Source organism: Protopterus annectens, chromosome 4.part1 (assembly GCF_019279795.1).
Source record: "Protopterus annectens isolate FY-2018-M chromosome 4.part1, PAN1.0, whole genome shotgun sequence".
NCBI classification, from domain to species: Eukaryota; Metazoa; Chordata; order Ceratodontiformes; family Protopteridae; genus Protopterus; species Protopterus annectens.
In genome coordinates this window covers 587602844-587624332 of record NC_056734.1, presented here as the reverse complement: position 1 = coordinate 587624332, position 21489 = coordinate 587602844, and positions in this window count along the sequence as shown.

Here is a 21489-nt window from a genome sequence, read left to right as displayed (position 1 = left end):
AAACTGGTACTTTAAAGTAATTTGGTAGTGTGTTCCAAGCATCAGCTGCTCTGTCAGCGAACCAATTAGTACACTTCTCATTCCTATAGAATCTCCTACATAGGTTATATGATGATTCTCTAGTACTTGTTGATAACCCCAAATATTCCCAGAGATAGTTGTCTCAAAATGCCCTATATACCTGAATAAAATCTCCTCTTAGAAATCTGTAAGAGAGACTGTACAAGTTCAGATATTTTAGTCTTTCATAATAACTTAAATTTTCACATCCATGGATGCCCTTAGTATATTTCCGCTGTACTCTTTCCAGTTTATTCATGCTTGTTTTCTTATAGGGTTTCCATATTGTTATTCCATACTCAAGTTTGGGTCTAATGTAACTAACAAACAATGACTTAATTTTTGATTTACTAGACTTTATAAATCTTTTTATACAACTTATAGTTATATGACGATCATTAACCAATTAGTTGACACTATTAGAAAAACTCATAGCTGGATCTACCACAGTTTCAGTCACTGTGTGCTGTATTAAATAATCACCTTTGAGTTTAGGTCTCCCAAATCTCATATGTTTAGTTTTTTATGTATTTCTTAGCATATTATTTTCCTGTGCCCAAATGGTCAATTTAATCAAGTTATTTTGCAGACATGAATTATTTATAACACATGTAATCAATTTACCCATTTTCAGGTCATCTGCATATAGACTGTAGAACAACTTAGATGAAAAAGTTAGGCAAGAAAGTGTGCTATTAGAAAATCATATATTAACAAATGGAAAAGTTTTCTAGTTGGTGTCAACAACATAACCAACACCTATTCAGGGCTAAAGTTTCTCTAGTTTTTACAATATTTGTCCGAGTTACTATCTTCTGGCCTTTCTTATTCCTCCTTCAAGGTATATGTATTGGCCATTTCAGCATGTCTACCCATGGATCCTCCTCTTTCAAGGCATTCTCATGTCAGAATGCTTTTGAAAGTAGTTTTGCATAAGAAAACTCCAAGAAAATCAATGACTCATCCTTGGGTTTTACCTCACTTAAGCCTATAATGCTTTTTTGTACATCTCCAATTCACACACATACTCCCTATGGGGTCCTGAACTTTTTGCCAGCAGTATTAGAAAGGACAAGGAGTTATTAAAAAAATGTCTCTAAAATTGTTAAGTCTGGGGCTTCTCACAGTGGAGAAGTTAATCTTTGTTTGCCACTTATTATTATTCACATTTTCATATTTAGGTTCTAATATTTTCATAAATGAGAGACCTGTGTTTCATTGAGGTATATGGCATGAAACACCAGTGTTTCAGATAACCAGTTCACTGTCAATACTGCTTTATATCACACCATACTGGAAATATTGCTCATTGTTTTGTGTTAGAGAAGGTAACACTTGTTACATCTCAATGAACTCATCTGGCTAATTTGAGATTCTTAACATGGAAAATCACTTTACTGATTGTTTTGACCTCTGCAAGAAGAGAATCTGAGTTGCAAAGCATTTCAGGGAGTCAACCCTATCTCATTTACCACAGAAACAGGATTTCTTTGAGAACTTCTTTTATACCTAAAGGGGTATCTAAATTTACTTTAAGCCACACTATCCATCTCCCTGTTTTGTTTCCTATACCTTGAAATGAGGGAGAAAGGATTCTCCATACTTTGTACATCAACAGAAAACTCAGGTGCAATGTTGAAATTGACAAAATAAAATATTTCATATCTGTGGATTATTTGTTCATTTCTTGTGAATGTAAGAAATAGGGGCAACCTGTGACATCAGGAAGCATAATGGGTATTTCACTACCAACATTTATAGGAAACCCTGTAGAAAGAACACATGCTTACATCATGATAGTATGCACCCTCCCCACATACACAAGAACATTGTTAAGAATCAAGCAGCACGCTGTTCACGCCTAACAAGCGGTGATTCAGCATATAGGAATGAATTGATAGGCTTAGATGCTGACTTTAAATCAAGGGGTTACCATGACAATGATTTGATAGTCCTGCAACAAACAGAACGCAATGAAGAAACAAGACCCTACATTAGGATAGCAACTAGTGAACAGGTGGAACAAAGCAGGCCTTTAATTAGAAGTAAAAAGAGGATGGTACTTTCATATACCAACAAGAATAAGAGTATTACTAATGTCATTAGAAAGAACTGGGGTATCCTACAGTTAGATGATAGGCTTAGAGCAGTTGTAGGTCCTCACCCCAGTTTTTCCTACAAGAATACTAGATCTTTAAGGAACATGTTATGTTATGAAAGGCGACTTCAAGATCAACCACTTACTGTTAGAATGGGTACCTTTCCATGTCGCAGTTGCAATCAGTGCAAATACATACTGGGCAGGAATAACTTTAGGCACCCGGACACAGGTGTGCTATATAAATTTGATCATTATGCAGACTGTAGGACAAGGAACATAGTTTATTTAGCCATCTGCACCAAATGCCAGGCTTTCTATGTCGGCATGACGAATAGAACATTGAGGGAAAGGGTTAGAGAGCATTTATATGCGATCAACAGGGAGAATGACAGGAACGCGCTGGCTAGACATGTTCGATCGCAAGGCACCACACACACCTTTGAGTTCTTAGTTATTGAATTGATACACACCACATTGAGATTAGGCAATGTAAGTAACTTCACTGAAAGGGAAGAATGTAAATGGATCATCAGAATGAAAGCAGATGAAGGACATGGCCTCAATGAGAGGGTTACTCTGAAACCCTTTCTAGTCAGTCGTCATCTTAAGCATTAGCAGTTATTTATTGCTATACCTTTGACTTTTTCATGTTTCTTGGTGTTAGTAGGAATATGTATTTTTAGAAGTTTTTCAGTAGTTTCATACACTTGAAATGTTTTTATTACATGCTGTTTTTATTTGCTCTTGTATTTTTAAATATTCATATGCTATTTGCCATCTGAAATGTTAATAACAGTAATAATCTATTACTACATTCTTTTTAGTGTCAATGTTGAATTTTGAATTTTTAATTTTCACAATATAAGTTTCTGACTTTTTATCTATTTAGAAGTTTCTGACTTTTTATAGTTATGTATTCATACAGAGGCTTTCATTGGTTAACTGTTTAATTGATAAGTGTTTAAATACAGAAGTGATGAAGTGTTTTATTAAAGTCTGAAGAAGCGTCCAGAGTAGACGTGAAAGTGCTAACAACCCATGGAATAAAGTTTTTTTGCTGTTCAAGTATATAACATTTTTTATTGATTTTTGCTTTTTTGGTTGATGGTTGGCTTCGATAGTCGTGGAGTACCTGCACCTTGATATTGACATTTTTTGTTTGGGGACATAGCAGGTAACTTACCCTGAGAGATCTCTGTTTATTTATAATTTCCAAATGGTTGTCTCACCCTGTTGTCTTTTTTTATACTCGCTACAAGAAAACTATTCCAGGATGCATCAAGGCCCAGACTACCAGGGTCTTGGCTTCATCTGTGGCATTTTGGAAAGGGTTGGATTCTAAAAATATTCTAAAAGCAGCAAAATAGTACTCTATACACGTTTACAAAGCATTACAAGCTCTAGATCATGCTTTGCTAGAAACATTCTCCAGGGGCCCCTGAACTGTTCCCCTTCCACCTGCCAAATGCACTAAGCTAGGTTTATTATCCAATAAAGTCTTAAAGCTACTACAGCAGTGATCAGTATGACAAATGTAGTACAGTTGTATAAGTAAATTTACCATAACAGTAAAGTAAAAACTTGAATGATTATTGCTGCTTTAGCCACTCAGTCCCTCTATCTCCGTTTGTGTTTTTTTTTTTTTTTTTTGTCAGTGTGTGTGTATGCATCTATATATATTTGGATTCACTTTATAGCCTTGAAATACTGAAATGTCAAAATTCAGTATTTCAAGGCTATAAAGTCGAAACCTAACAAGAACGAAAACTCAGTAGGCGAAATTCAAAATATTGCATACCAGAGATTTTGAATTAGCACTTCTGCTGTCCACAAACACACACTTTCCTCCCCACACACACACAAGCTCTGTACTATGCCCCCTACACCCCCCTACTTAAATATTCTAACTTTGAGGTCGCACTACATGCAAAAACACACAAAACACCACCACACAAGCTACATTCTCCTCGCACACACACATCACAGCAACAAAACACACTAACACACAGCACAGCCCCTACCCTAAACCCTTAACACATCAACATTTACCTGAATCCATAACCACAGTGAAACACCAGAAGCGCTAATTCAAAACCTCCAGTATGCGAGGTTTTGAATTTTGTTCTTCTGAGGTTTCACTGTTTTCAGGATTCCACGTTATGGGCTCGAAATACTGAATTTCAATATTTCAGTATTTTGAGCTTCTAAAGTGAATCCATATATATATATATATATATATATATATATATATATATATATATATATATATATATATATATACATATACATACACATATTTATTTATTTATTTATTTATATTTTTTTTCTGCTAGCTATGGCCTCTCAGGACTCTGCCTCCCACTCTCAGTTGGCATGAAAGCTGTGACGGGCTTAATGCTCAAGCCTGTGATTTTTAGGCAGCTTAGCCTGAGTTGCCTGATGCTCTGAGTGTATAGAAGGTGCTCTGAAGCTTTTGGAAGCTGGTTGGCAGGATATAACCCATATAGCTAAGGCTATTGTATGATCATTCAAACATCTACTGTTATGGTAAGTTACTGATGAAGTAGTTCCTAAATTAAATCTTTTGTCGTAGACTTTCTTCAGAGTTAGACAGAGTAGCTGTCATCAGTCCAACATTACGTAAATTCCTAACTTCCTGCATTCTCATCATTCCTCCTGAACATTATTCTGTATGTATTGTTTCCACAAATTCCATTTATTTCTATGTCATTTTCTCCTTCCCTTTTCGGCATGAGAAACCTTGGTAGAATTATATTAGTCAGGGTTATGTAGTGTGTTGAAAGAAATGTTTTTACAATTCAGAACAGGCATTTGAGACACTGCTGATATCAAGAATGAGTTGTTGAAACATGGTGCTGATGCTATAGACATTGAAAAACTTTAACAGTGTTTTGGGTTTTTTCTGATGCTGCCATGTTAGACTTTAAAATTGTTAATGGTTTTATTTCTCTCTCTTCATACATATGTGTGTGTATGTGTATATATATATATATATATATATATATATATATATATATATATATATTATTCTGAATATTTTGTTTGTGAAATAGTGCAGGTGGACCATACATTATTTTAAGCAACTGAAACTATTTTATTATTGTGGTGAACATTTTTTGTGTGTTTAGTTGTTTGTGTTAAAAAAGGTGTAATAAACTGCTCTGTGTCAAATTCCAGTGTGACGTGCACTATACTAAATAATTTGGGAGATCATTTCTGAAGGCATTATCCTATGGAGTAGGGAGGGGACAACATCTGTAGCTTAGCAGGGGATTGCATTTATCAGTAATAATACTGATTCAGAAGATTAAAATATTACAAGGTATTGGGATGAAGTTAGGGATGGTTTTACTGAAGGCGACTCTGAGAAGTTTCAGACTCCTGCTATGATAATGAAGGTTAAGGCCCTGAAAAGGAGGAACATTTTAATATCTAAGGCATATGCTTTAAGTATAAGGAGAGGAAGAAGGTCGACTTCTTTCTAAGGATGAGGGCTCTACAGTTGAAAATGTTATCTTTCATTTATTTAGTCCTTTTTTAGCATAATGATTTTGTCTTTAAATAAAAATATAAATATTTTAATGTAGAGGGTATGCAGGTGTCTTCTCTATAGGTGGTTGGAAAAATACAAGGGTGATTTAAATAGCTTACAAGACATTAGGTAGATAAAGCAGTCTAATAGACAGTAAATAGAATAAGGTTGAAAAGGAAAAACTATTTGGTCTTTTGCCAGACTATCAACAATGTTCAGGAGCTTAGGTTATTGAATTATTTTATTAGAATTGGTAGAGCTCTTGTGGGAGACTTCTTGTTTCAGAATACACATATAGTGATCTTTAATATGCATTATTCAATTCATGATAGGGCAGACAAGATATTTTTTAGAAAGTGAAAGTGCACTTGGCTATAAAATAATCTACTGTCTGGATTGTTGACTTGAATACTCATTTGGAAAAAGGCATGACATAGCAAGAGCTCAAAGATGCTTGACAAACATGGGAAGATTTAGATAATTTATGTTTGCAGTAGTTACATCCAAAATATTATATTTATTGGAGGGATAGGATTACCACAAAAATAGAGCATGTTTCTTAACTCTGTCTTCTCCAGTTATAATATGGAGTTATCGTAATCTAATATTTCTGATCATAGGGCTGTGTTGTTTTATAATGAGGGCGTATGTGATAATTACCTAATCTGTAGGACAGGGAGTTTAAAACTGATTACAGTTTGTTACAATAAGAAATAATGGCAATTAACATAAAAATGTTGAGGTATGATTACTGTCACATCAGACAAATTTTGAAATGATTGGTCGGCATAGTGGTGTGTATTGAAGTAAAATACTAAAGCTGAATACAAAATCCAAAGAAAATAATTCAGAAGAAAGTAAATAAGTCTTAATTTCATGTAATCAGTGATTCTTGTGATTTTTTTGGATGCTAATTCAGTGGATTCCTTTGCAAAATGCTATCAGATTGGTTAAGATCAAGACAGGATTATGTAATCAAAAGTTTATTGTTAATGGTAGAAAGAAACAGGTTTCTACCTTATTGAGCAATAAATTAAAAAAAGATAGTTGGTTTATAAGGAGTATGAAAATTTAGTAGGTGACAGATGGAAATCTTAACTTTAATGAAAAGTTATATTAAGGAGTTTTATGAAGACATAGAAAGTGGTAATGTAATAAGGTAATGTATAGATCAATTGCAGAGAGAATACAAGCTGAGGCTGAACATAAAAATGATACAGGATTTTAGAACTGAGGTGGATATGACACAGAACCCAGAACCCACAACTTTTCTCTTTCAAATTTTTTGTATGTTGAAAAATTGGAAGTTAGTGTCTTGTGGCTATCTTTAATGAGTAGTACTTAGGTGCTTAATGTAGAATGGGTTTCTGTGAGGAGCCACTGCATTCATTTATAAGAAAGGTGACCATGTGGGGATAAAAAAAAAATGGACATTATCTATGATTACTACTAATTAGAAAATACATGTCAAGGTCCTTCAGATACAGCTGGAGAAGTTTCTAGCTCATTGAGTATAAAAGAGAATTATGGTTTAGTAAATAAATGGAATATTGGTGGCACATTATTGATCCTTCGAAAGTCAGCAGAGGTGATGCATGAAGGAGTAGGGGCTAACTTAGATTACTGTTATATTTCCAAAGCTTTTCATAGTTTTGCATGTTTTACTTCATACATTGAAAGGTTGTAATCCGAGATAAAGTTTTACAGGTTTTATTAATATAATATACATACAAAGGCTTGAATAGGTCTAGTGGATAACAGTGTGATGGGACAATGAGTTAGTATGAGGAAAAAAAGGTTAGGCAGGGCTGCTCCTTATATCCAATGTTATTTGGTTTACTAATGAATGCTGTGGTGGGAAAGATTCTCAAGACCTCTAGGGATATGGAGTGGGTTGTTAGAAAGTGAGAATGTTTACACCTATGCATTATACAGATGATTTATTTCTGTCAGTCAAGGATTAATATCAGATGAATGAGCCAGGTACATTAGTAACAGACTATTTAGGGGATGCAAGTTTATAGCTGAACTGGGAAAAGTGTACAGGACTGGAGGGGATGAGATTATACCAGGTATCCCATTTGTATTAAATATGATTTGGATTTTAAAGATTGCATCTAGTGACACCTCAGTAGTGGTGGAAGTATGGGAAACAGTGATGGAGAACTCGATACAGATGTGGAAGACCTATCTAATGGGATTTAAAAAGATTATCTCAGCAAAGGTGATTTCTTAGGTCAGCTTGCTTACTTGAGTCAACCCTTTGAATAATGTAAATCTGAGTTATTGATTACTTTGGGACTGATTCATTAACAGCTACACTAAGTGTAGCTATCATATATGTTGTGCGGCTCACAACACACATGATGGCAAGGTGTTTTGTATTCATGAAACAGCTTTAAACTTAGTCTAGAGCTGCAAAACAATAGCAAATGGCAGAATATGCTAAAGAAAGCATAAGTATCTGAATTACATGCTAATTAACCAATCCAACATGGTGGAGTTATTCAGGAAGCAAGGTGCTGCTGCTGCTCATCCAAGAAGAAAAAGAAACGTGTTTAGACCCTGTTTGATTGTAGAGCAATACAGAGTAGACAGGGAAACACTAGAGGAAATATGCAGCCTCTGCTGCCCTTACCTGAGGCTCTGGGGAAATCATTAATAACCCATTTCAGTAGCAGCAAAGGTATTGTAGCACTACGTCAATAGCATAGCTAGGGTGGGATGAGAGGAGCAAATGCCCCAGGTGCAAAGTGTTGGGGCACGCAACCACCTGATCCCAATCTTTTGTTAATGCAATACTTGCTTTTAAGGGCCAGTATTGCATTTGTGGTCAAACCTGTGCACTGTGGCACTCCATGGGACATCTAAACTGTAGCAACTGTTTGTCAAATTGTAGCAAGCAGTTGCTACAGTTTAAAAGTAAAATAAAAATAGTATTCATTGTTTTAACTAAAACCTGAGTACTGTAGCACTTCATGCAGACTGTAGCAACTGTTTACTAGATTTGTAGAAAACAGTGTGCTACAGTTTAAAATGCAGAATGTTTTTACTAAAGCATAAGCACTGTGGCTCTCCATAAAGATGAGGTATAAACTGTAGCAATGGTTTGCTACATTTGTAATAAAATAGTTTGCTATAGTTTAAAAGAAATTAAACAATTGAAGGCAACCAGGAAACCCGAAGCCAGTCACCAATACATGATCTCACAGTTTATTCAGCCAAAAAAAATATAAGGCACACATTAACACTCTTCAGTAAACAATAAATTTTTGTTTCAAACTTCATCAGATGCCTTGGATTGTTAGTACACTATTTGGTACCTTTGGCATATTTATTTCTGTTTTTAAAAGAAATTAAGTTAAGGGAGGGTTGAGGGCAGGGGACAAAATAGGACCTGAATGCCTGGAGCTGGAGTTGGGGGGTTGTACAGCTGTCTATCTGGTTTGTGTAGCAGGAAAAGGAATGTCCATCCATTTTTTTTTTTTTTTAATTTTCAGTGGTAGAGCTGGGGAGGCACATAGCTATAACTAACCTAATAAGCCCATCACTTACAATGTATCACTTGGCTTATTGCAGTAAAGTGCATATCTGCTTCCCATGAACCCTACAAGAGAAAGTAATAACCATGTAGGAATTTTATGCAACAGCACACATTGTTGAAGTTTTGGGGGCCATAGATTGCACACACATGGAAAGATAATTCTCACCTGGTGAAAAGAAAAGAAAGCACATCAATAGAAAAGGATACCACTATATAAACTTTCAGGTTGTCTGTAATGCCCAAGGAATCATCTACAGTGTCTGTGCAGGTAACTAAGGCAGTTCTCATGACTTATACATATTGCACACCTGTGAGCTACAGACAAAGGTTTGCTAGGGGTTACTTTACACAAAGGCATCTAGTAGGGGATGCAGTATATACCCTGGAACTATGGATCATGACACCTATGAGAAATCCATACAGCCCCACTGATCAAGGATACCATGAGATAAAGACAACCACAAAGCATTCTATAGCTATGTCAAGAATCTCAATGGCAACACTCAGATCTGCTCTAAGTTACAGCACAATGGCACTAAATATACAGAACCAACTGATATTGCCAACATCCTAGCAGATAGGTTCAGTACTAAATTTACCCCCCCACCCCCTAAAGGGCCCATCTCTATTCCAGAAGAATGCAAAGTTCCTGTAATCACGACTGCACAGGTAAAAACCACACTCTCCAAAGCCAAGAACACATCATCCATGTGACCTGACAACATCTCAGGCTGCATTCTACATGAACTGCAGAATGAACTGGCACCCCACCTAAGCACCATGTTCAATCATAGCCTCACCTCAGGCTTTCTGCCCACTGAATGGTGCACAGCGATGGTTATCCCACTCCACAAATAGGGAGCCACCACGGACCCCAGGAACTACTGCCCCATTAGCCTAACAAGCCTGGTCTGCAAGGCCATGGAATGTATAATCATGGAACTTATAAACAAAGACATTGGTAATCTCCAAACTCTGGACCCCACCCAGTTCGGGTTTGTAAAAGACAGATCATGTCTCCTAAACCTGATTGACTTCTTTGAAGCAGTCACCAAAGTCGTAGACGAGGGTAAGGTGGTTCACACAACCTATCTTGATCTTGCCAAGGCTTTTGACTCCATCCCCCACTCTGGAATTATAGATAAACTCACTAAACTAGGTATACATCCCTATGTCACAAGATGAGTTGCCAACTGGTTCACTGACAGAACCCACACTGTGAAAGTACCAGACTCCAAATCCACCTTCAGACCACAGACAAGTGGAGTACCACAGGGTTCAGTCCTGGGTCCTGGTTTGGTATCTACTTTTCTGAAGTACAGGCTAACACAGAAGGTCTTTGGCTAACAAAATTCGCAGATGACTGCAAACTAGGAGCCATAATTGAAACTCCTAATGATGTGGACATCCTACAAAAGAGCCTCACTGAGACAGATGCCTGGTGTCAAAGCCATGGGCTCAAGCTCAATGCCAAAAAGTACATTGTCATCTCCTTTGGTAAAAACTCTGTACCCATGAGCTACCACGTAGGTGGTAGTCTACTTAACACTGAAAGTGTGATAAGAGACCTTGGGACACAGGTGGACAGTAGTCTCTCCTTTGATAATTAAATTGCCACAGTAGTCAGGAAATTCTTCTACATGGCACACCTCATCACAAAAGGTTTCTCATCCAGGAAAAAAGAGTTCATTGTTCCCCTCTACTCGTCACTCATTAGACATATTATAGAGTACAACACCCCTTTTGGCATGTACCTCACAAGAACAGACCTCCTGCGTGGGTGCAATTGCACGGCTCAAAAACAGGACTCAAAAGGAACAATAGTGAGCCGGCAAACTGTTGCCTGAAGCAAAATTTATTAAATAAATATAAAAGACATAAAACAACAAACAACCAGACCGGTTTTGGCTGGAATTAGAAACACAGCCTTCCTCAGTGTAAATGTTTTTGAGCCGTGCAATTGTACCTGCACAGGAGGTCTGTTCTTGATGTTACACATTGTTTCACATCCTGCTGGGAGCCTGTGTGCCTGATACAGACTGCAGATTATTTCTACAGTCAGCGATGTCTTTTTTGGTTTGCCTGGTTTATCCTATTGGAACTATTGCTTTGGTGCCAATCTATCTGTTGGGTTAATTTTGGCATTTTCATGCAGGATTCACCATCCTGAGGGAATATATACACTCTTTGCAGTATATAGGCATTCTCACCTGTTCGTGGTTTCTGAACGCCATTTGGCTGTTATATGAACACAGAACTTCACGGCGTCATTGTTCAGCTGCTTTCAACAACACGATCAAGCTTATTTCTTAGCTGGTCCTTTTTCAATAATCAAGGTTTTTTGGAGTTTACTTCAGGCACCTGAGTTATCTGGACTGGTTTTCCTCTCGGGCGCCTTCCTTTATTGACATTTAAATCAAGGTACTGTTTTTTCTTTTCTATACTTTTGGCTGTTTTCAAGCTGGTTTATACAACAGTACACAGGAAGTCGTCTTGTGTGTATTATCAGGAACAGTTCATGGGGACTTCCAAACGACCACTTTAGCAAGCAAAAACTTTCGGAAACGGATTGATTTATCATCAATATTGGGGCTCCTTTCATCATTTTCAATTTTGAACTCATTTTTGCTACTGGACTATATGCGTCGCTTGTCTAATCTGGACATTTATGTTCTATACATCTACTAAAGTCTTGATTTTTTCTTTTTTGTATTTTTGCTTGTCGTTCTCTGTACCAATTTTATCAGCTGTGTTTTTGTGGGAAACAGTTTCGGTGGATTACCATCGTTCAGCAAGCAGACAAAAGTTTATTCCAGTGGCGGTATGATTTATATATTTTTTTTGATTACATGGGCATCTATATTTATGAATAACAAATCATTGTTGTTTCATTTTGGACTAAAGTTTTTTTTGTAACCCATGGAAGAAAATTGCTTTTGTTCATCATTTGTTATGACTATTAGGATGATTTGGTCATATCTTATGTGTGTAAGATTATAATAATCCAACAACCTTGATCATTGGATAATTGTAGCATGATTGTTTTCTATCCAACTTTTCATCATCATTAGCTGGTCTATTTACATTTTATTACTGGGATGTGTAGACAATGTGTGTTATATGATTACACATTTAGTCTTTGGTCATCAATACATTTGGAAATTTTTGATACTGAACCATTTTGGGGTTTCTTTCGTGGCCCCTTTCTGTTTAGATAACCATGAATTAGTATTTGGCCATGAATAATTTTGTTTACAAATACATCAGTAAGCTAACCCAATACACTGTAGTTTACCAGGTGCATTACATTAATATCAAGCTGGAGATTCTTCTATCTATTTAGTGTTTTTCACAAATTTTGTATCTCAACAGTTGTTGTTGGCCTTTTTCTAGCATCCTAATTCTAGGAATTGAATTATCCAGTTTGAGTATAATACATCTTTTCATTATCTAGACGAACATTGGTCTTTTTACTTGCATTGTTATATTGTTTTATATACAGGGCCAATACTTATTTTATAGTAATAGCTATTAGGTATAATATTACCTTTCAGTTTCTAAGTCCCGTTTTTCCCCACAGGTTTCCTACCTTTGCTAGAGTGTACCTATTTGACTAGGTTTCGACACTGTATTGCTACTATCATCAAGGATATTTGCTATTTGTTGGCTTCTCTTTTCATATACTAACCCCTTGGTTGTGATCACTTGAGTTCTGTCCAACATTAGTCACATGCTTTTTTATACTAGCTTTTGGCACTACTCTGGTCTTCCCATTTAAGATTTGGCAAAAAATTTAATCCCTTTACAAATTTTTGCTATTTTTCCATTAGAGAGATGTAGCATTTTGTACATTTACGTACAAATAGTTTTGTAACGGCTATTATTGTCTCTTTTGTTTGGCATAGGGTGGTCCATTTTCTGACGTAGCATTTCTATTTTTTGGATCTTGGCTACTATTGTCTGTTTTTTGGAACCATTTATTTTGTCCATTTCAGGTCCATTTTTATCTGGTATCCAAATTTTCAGACTAAATTTGAGATAGATCTCATAAGTTTGGTCTCTGGTTTGTCAGCAGACAGGGAAGACCTTGGAGTCTTTGGACTAGGTTCTTGTACACAGAATGTCAATACAGGTGGACCATTGGGTCCAGAGGCCATATGTGGTATAGTCTTTGACCAATTACACAAACATCTCAGATCTCTGAGATCTAATGGCTGGCATTCAAAATTATTCAAGGCTTATATTGCCAAAAATATAACACCAAGAGGACTTAGAGTGAGAATACAACCACATGTGGGGGAAGCTGATGAGGAGCTTAACAATGAACGGGCAGCTATTCAGCAACAGGCTACCATGTCTTTTGTTAAAGCACTTGCCAAATTTCACGATCGAGTGATTGATCGTGAAATTAATACAGTGTTGAAACTGGTCAATGATGTACAACCATTTGAAGGGGAAACATTTTTTAACAAACAGTTGACCAAAGTAGCAATAGATCTTAATAATTTGGAAGAACAACTAAAAATGAAAAAAATCAAGAAATTTAATAGGGACCAACTGGATTATCAAGGTACAAACCCTTTTAGTAATACTAACAAACATGTAAGATTCCACCCACATCAAACTCGTACCCCCAAAAGGAGAAGACCTAGGTCAATACTCAGAAACCATACTCTGGATACCGGTTCATCTACAGATGATCCTTCGTCTTGTACTGATAATGATTTGTAGGCTATATCAGGTTCACCGTCCCCCAAAAGAACACCAGCAACTATCCCTTTAGGTTTAGATACCAACGAGGGGGTAGAAAACACAAGAAGAATAAACAGCATACAGAGTCTATTGAAGTTAGCAATGCAGAAATAAATGTGACATCCAATGTGAATGTTTTAAATTTATCAGATTTTGTGTTGACACCTACACAACTGTCTGTTCTCAATAAAGGTCTCACATTTATACCGAGTTTCTTTGTATCTGAAGATGTACTAGCACAATATGTTATGTCTTTTTGTAGAATGTTAAATTTGAGGTTATTTTTTGGTGATACTGACAATGATTATATTCAGGATAAATTCATCTACCATAAATCACATTTTCTTCCTCCTATGCATCCCATTGTACATCAATTTCAAAATATCATCCTCAAAGATCTACATTTTTCCAGGTCTGAAACACGGTTCAAATCCAATAATATTACAATGGATGAACAAAAAGCTATCAAGGAGTTACAGAATAATAGTAATATAGTTATTATTTCAGCTGACAAAGGTGGGGCTGTAGTCATCTTAAATTGGTTGGATTATGATAACGAGACAAAAGACAACTCTTGGACAATAAATATTACTCTGAAATGGCGATTAATCCCACCTTTAGGTTCAAAAAACAACTTGATGACTTTTTGTTGTGTGCCAGGGATGCGGGCATTATTGCCACTGAAGTTATGCATCGGCTCATGATCCAGGACTCAGCCAATCAATACATATACTTTTTACCAAAGATACACAAGGACCCGGTTAATCCTCCAGGGAGACCCATTGTCTCAGGGAAGGGCTATATTACAGAACCCTTATCTTTATATCTCACTAAACAAATCAAGCCTTTGTTATCATTAGTACGCTCACGGTTACAGGACACCACCAATTTTTTACAAATCATCTCAGAAACTCAGTTAGAACCAGATTGGCTAATGTGTACACTCGATGTAAGCGCCCTTTATACTAACATCCCTCACCAAGGAGGTTTGGAGGCCTTGGTCTATTGGCTAGAGGTGCTTATATCAGTCTGATTACAATGATTTTTTGGTTGGTCTTACAGAGCATGTCCTGACTAATAACGTCTTCTTTTATCAAGAAACCTGCTATTGGCAAACAAAGGGTACAGCTATGGGGGCATCATTTGCCCCTATCTATGCTGATTTGTTTATGGCATTTGTTGAAAAGGACATCATTTATGATAGTCACAATAACATATATCTTGATTACATGGATATTTGGAGACATTATTTGGATGACTGTTGGTTGGTATGGAAAGGAGAGACAAACCAATTGTTTGAATTTTTATTGTATTTAAATAACAACAAATGGGGCCTTCAGTTTACAGCACATTATGATATCAACACTATTACCTTTTTGGATGCACTGATTAATAGGCTACCACATCATACACTAGGCACTGAGGTATTCAGGAAACATCCTGAATACAATACCATCCTCCATGCCACCAGCTTTCACCCACCACATATTGCCAGGAATATTCCAAAATCACAATTCATCAGAATGAAATGCATATGTTCTGATGAATCTTCTTTTCAGGAACATAGAAAAGATCTTACTAACAGATTTAGATCCAGGGGTTACAAGATGGGACATGTTCTGCAGGCAAGCAATCTGTTCAACAAACTTAAGCGGGATGATTTGTTATGTTATAAAGAACACAACACCATGGTATCACAACCCATAAGGTTTATAATGACTTTTGCCAGGAATTCAGACACTCTAATACAAAGCATACACAGACACTGGAATATCTTACAATATGATCAAGAATTATCCAACATCATACCAGACAGATGTTTTTTCTCATTTCGAAAGAGCAAGAATCTAGGTGGTTGTTTCAATCATTACAAACATCCACATGACAACAGGCTGTCTCAACAAATACAGACTACATTAACAGGGGGACCTCTGATCGGCTGTTTTCCATGTGGCCATTGTAGTAATTGTGACAATGTAAACAAATGTAAACAATTCACCAGTCGTAATTCTGCTACAGTTTATGATGTCAATTTCTTTGCTAACTGCAGCATGGACTGGTTGGTGTATCTGGCTACGTGTACCTGTGGATCCTTTTACACTGGGCAAACCTCACGTCCCCCTCAGACTCAGAATTTCTGAACATATAAGCAATATCAAAAACCAAAAGGTCCATAATGCTTTATATAAACATCACATCACATAAAACTGCAAAATTCTCCTTCATGGTAATTGACATTATAAGAGGTAATAAACATAATAAAACAGGTTGGCACTCGCTTTTAAACTCCAAAGAGAAGAAGTGGATTGTGAAATTAGGTGGATTGTTTCCATCTGGTCTAAATGAACAATTCTAGGTTAAACCAGTTAACTGTTAGCAGTGTGTATTTAAACAGCAACATTTGAGTAATTGAATTTAGACTGAGGAAGGCTGTGTTTCTAATTCCAGCCAAAACTGGTCTGGTTGTTTGTTGTTTTATGTCTTCTAAATTTATTTAATAAATTTTGCTTCAGGCAACAGTTTGCTGGCTCACTATTGTTCCTTTTATGTACCTCACAAGACATCTATAGCAACTGGAAAGGCCACAGAAATACCTCACAAAGAGGATTACCGGCCTCAAACAGATGCCCTATGCAGACTGTCACAAAAAACTCCAGCTTTACTCTGTCGCATATCGCCTACTCAGAGGCGATCTCTGCCTAACATACAAAGCTATGTCAAACCCAGAGCTGTTGGACATGCTCCACTTAAAGAAATCCCAATCCCTCTGAGCTACGTGCTCTAGGGACCTAAACCTTGTCACCACAATAAACAGAACATGAGGGATAGATTCCTGTCCCAGAGATTTCCCATATTCTAGAACAAACTACCTATCTATATCAAACAAAGCTCCTCATTAGCACTCTTCAAGAAAAATCTTGATGATTGGATGGGAAATAGGAAATTCACCCCAGGGATCACCTCTGTGGCTCTGCTCAACAGGGGCACAAGAAAATAATTTTCATTGTGGTGAAAGCCAGGATACCTTTTTGGCTAGGCTTGTATAGGCCCTAGGGCTGATAGCCTAGTACCTACCTATGAGCCTATGAACCAAATCTGACTACTGACCAGTTACAAGTGGTGTCCCACAGGGATCGGTCCTAGGTCCTCTCCTGTTTGGCATCTACTTCTCTGAAGTTCGAGCCAACACAAAGGGACTCTGGCTGGCCAAGTTCACAGAGGATTGCAAACTGGGAACCATTATTGATTCTCCAACTGATGTAGACATTCTGTAAAAAGGCCTCACTGACACCAATGACTGGTGCCAGAACCATGGCCTTAAGCTCAATGCCAAAAAGTGCATTGCCATTCCCTTTGGGAAAAATTTGGTGCCCATGAACTACCACTAAACACCAAAGGTGTGATAAGAGACCTGGGGACACAGGTTGACAGCAACCTCTCCTTTGATAACCACATTGCCCCTGTAGTCAGAAAGTCCTTCTATATGGCACATCTCATTACAAAAGGTTTCTCATCCAGGAAGAAAGAGGTCATAATCCCTCTTTACTCATCCCTCATTAGACCTATTATAGAATAAAACACCCCATTTGGTATGTACCTCACCATACACCTACAACAACTGGAAAGGCCACAAGAATACCTCACTAAGAGGATCTTAGGCCTTAGACACATGCTCTATATGGACAGACTCAAAAAACTCCAGCTATACTCTATCTCTTATCACCTACTTAGAGGCAATCTCTGCTTGACCTACAAAGCCATGTCTGACCCAGAGCTGCTAGATATGCTACACCTAAAGAAATCCCAATCCCTCCATGCCACACGCTCCAGGGACCTAAACCTCATTACCACAATAAACAGAACTTGCAGGAGGGACAGGCTCCTAACCCAGAGACTTCCCATACTCTGGAACAAACTTCCCATTCACATCAAGCAGAGCATGTCACTGGACCTCTTTAAGAGAAATCTTGATGAGTGGATGGGCATTAGGAAGTTCACCCCGGGAATCACTTCAGTGGCCTTGCTTGACAGGGGCACTGGGAACTAACTTTGGGTGGCATGATGCCAGGGGATCTTCTTGGGCTAGGCTTATATAGGCTCCAGGGCCATTAGCCTAGTACACACCTATGAACCATGAACCTATGTACACACTCAAATTAGGAATATCACAGAACGTGTATTTGACTTGCTCAAATCAAGGGTCCAGTGTCTAGACACATCAGGATGCGCCCTGCAGTATGACCCAGCCACCTCTGACAAAATACTTACAGTACATTCCATGTTGCACAATATCATTCTCAGGAGGCAGTTTCAACAAGGACAGCTAATGGCAGGACCACTGTTACCAGTATCACAGGCAGGGCCACTCCAGCAGATACAGATCAGGAGTCTGAGAGAGAGTCACCAGCCACAGATGCTGCCTGCAGACATAGGCATTCACAATATGCCATGGCTCTGGCTAAGAGGTCAAGGGTAGCACCATTTGCACAAGTATAGCTTAAAGCAAGATTTAAACATCTACTTTGACTGCATGGGTACCAACAGTAACACAAAAACAGCGAGTGTTACCATTACAGAAGCAGTCATGCACAACTGATTATGAACTATGATTAAAAGCATTTATTCTGGAATGCATTCACATTATAGGAAGGTTTTGAGTAAGCAAGCATTAGTTTTCCAGTCTGTGCATCAGACATCTATGCAACCTATGTCACAAAGAAATGTGCAAAGGGCAGGGCACAGCCATCATGACTTGCAAGGTGGTTGGGGGGGGGGGGCAGGAGTAAACCTGTCACCAAAGAAGTGAATGTGTGTGTCATTAGGTATCCAATTTGCAGGGTTAGTAGCAAGATATGTTTAGCAGTCGACAGTACTGCTTAGATAAGTATTGTGTGTGTGTGTGTGTGTGTGTGTGTGTGTGTGTGTGTGTGTGTGTGTGTGTGTGTGTGTGTGTGTGTGTGTGTGTGTGTGCGTGTGCATGTGTGTGCATGTGTGTGCATGTGTGTGTTTTGTGTGTGTGTGTGTGTGTGTGTCTGCCAAGTGGTGTGAGCAAGTATTTCTTGTATGTGTGTGTATCTGCGTGAAGACAATCAAGCACTGTGCTAGCAATATGTCCTGGCATGTCAGGCAGTTGAGGTCCATGCATGGTAGACTAGTATGTTCTTGATCGTTACCGCCAACCATGAGAACTTCCTCTTCCAGAATTTGCACTGCTAGTTCCATGGCTCTGGCTAGAATTTGGGGTGCTACTTGAATGTGAGTGATGTCTGCTGGATAAGCTCTCATCACAGCTGTGTCCTACCATGTCTGGGTGTGCAGATTGCAATCACTGATGGAGCAATGGAAGTAGTGGCACTACAGGAGCAGGATCTTGCACAGCCACGTCAGCTAACAAGGATGATGCAGTGGCTCCAAAGCCATGTGGATACTGGCCCCTCCCTCAGCAGATGTTCCATTACAGACACTGCCCAATCCAGTGTGTCATTCATCATGTCCAAATAGACACCTATATGGTTCAGGCAGTCCCACACATCAGAATGCACGATGTTTAGTACTCACACTATCTCTTCTGAGGCCCTTATGGAACATGACACTGACACAAAAACATCAGGAGCAGGGTAGATAGCAGACCTCCTCCAAGTACCTCTTGCAACCTGGTTGTGTGGCACTTCACTTAATGATGGCTACAGGGAGAATCAACCAGTTCTGCAACTGGAGTAACTGCAGTACTCTGATCAACTGTATCACCCTCAACCTGTCCAATGTCTGAGTAATCTGTATCATGGGTATGCATAGGCACACTGACTGTGTCCAAAATAGGGGCAGGAGATGTTGAAGGTACCACCTCAATGTCAGACGGACCCTCTACACCCCAGACTGTGTTCCTCATTACTTCTATCATCATCAACAGACACTACCAATGCTCTGACATCATGAAGCAAGAGTTCCACAGTGCCACTGACAGGATCAGCTATGATAACAAGTAGGCAACAAAAACAAAAAAAAGAAAAAACAATAATCAAGCCTGTGTTATACAAAATGTATGCAACAAGCTAAAATATGCTAATGGAATGAAATCAAATAACTTTCAGTTATACATACATCTACCTTTTGGGCATTAATAAGAATACAGAAGATGCATTTATTCCTCGGTTTAATTTCTGTAAGTCTTTTTGATTTCTAATACCATGACAGGAATGGAGCCCATTTCTAAGTCAAAGTATGACTATGATTAAAGTTCATAAAATTAGCATTGTTTCATCAGTGATGTTAACCAGAAGTGCTCTTTGCAGCACCCATAATGTGCTGGAACTGACTCCTTCTGCAATTTATATGGGGTTACATGTATCAGTAACATATCTAAGTACAATTATATGTTCTTTTTTTATTTTATTTTTATAAGATCCATTTCTCCTACTACTATTGGAACTGTCTGGGTATCCTTCTTCCACATTGCTTTCATTTCTGCCTGTAAATCCTGGTATTTTATTACGTTGTGTCACTGGGTGTAGCAATTTCAATGATCAATGCAACTTTTGTCTTCTTTTCATGGACCACTATATCTGGTTTTCTCATAAATTTTGAACTGTTGGTAATGGGTAATCCTGTGTGATATAAACTGCATCATTTTCTATAATGCTTTGTGGCTTATGTTTCCAATGTTTCTCAGTTACTTCAGTATTATAATGTTTGCATAATCCCGAACACAACAGTCTTGCAATATTATTATGCCTTTTAGTATACAGTCCTTCTGCTATTAGTATATCACACCCAGCAACAAGGTGTGTGACTGTTTCCAATTCTATATTATAAAACTTGCATTTATCTCTTACTCTCACATGTTCAAGACTTTGTAAACCATCGTGTACCTAGTCCGTTCTGGGCCGCCAATATTAACCTTTCATCGTTTTGTTTAAATTCACTTCTTAACCATTCCTGCATTTAGTCCTGATCAACATGAGGTTGTTCCCAGAGTTTTCTGTACTTGCAACTGTATTTATGCATTTTCCACATTTCTTGCCTTCTTATCTGATCCTTCACCTTATATGCTTTCTTTTGTTTTTTGGCACATTTAGTTGCTGCCTGATTTTTATATACTTCAGGTTTGATTTCCATTCCTGCTTGACACCTATTTGTTTCTGCAAAACTAAGCAGGGAAGTCATCTTAGACTTATTTTCCTCATGTTTGAAAGCTTTCACTATGGTTGGATGTTGTGAAGTCAGCAGATATGTATGGAGTCCTATGATTGTAGATCTAAACATGCAATAAATTTTGAGGAGACCCATAGCTCCTTCAGAACAGGGAATATATAATATTGGTATACACTGTTTTTTATAAATCATTTGATAAGCGTGGAAACATTTTTCTTGTTTTCCTGTCCAACTGATCTAATACTTTTTGGGGCCAGTCAATCACTCCAAAACTGTTAAGACAGGAAGAGCACATTGGATTATAGCTTGGACTTAGTTCCTAGATGT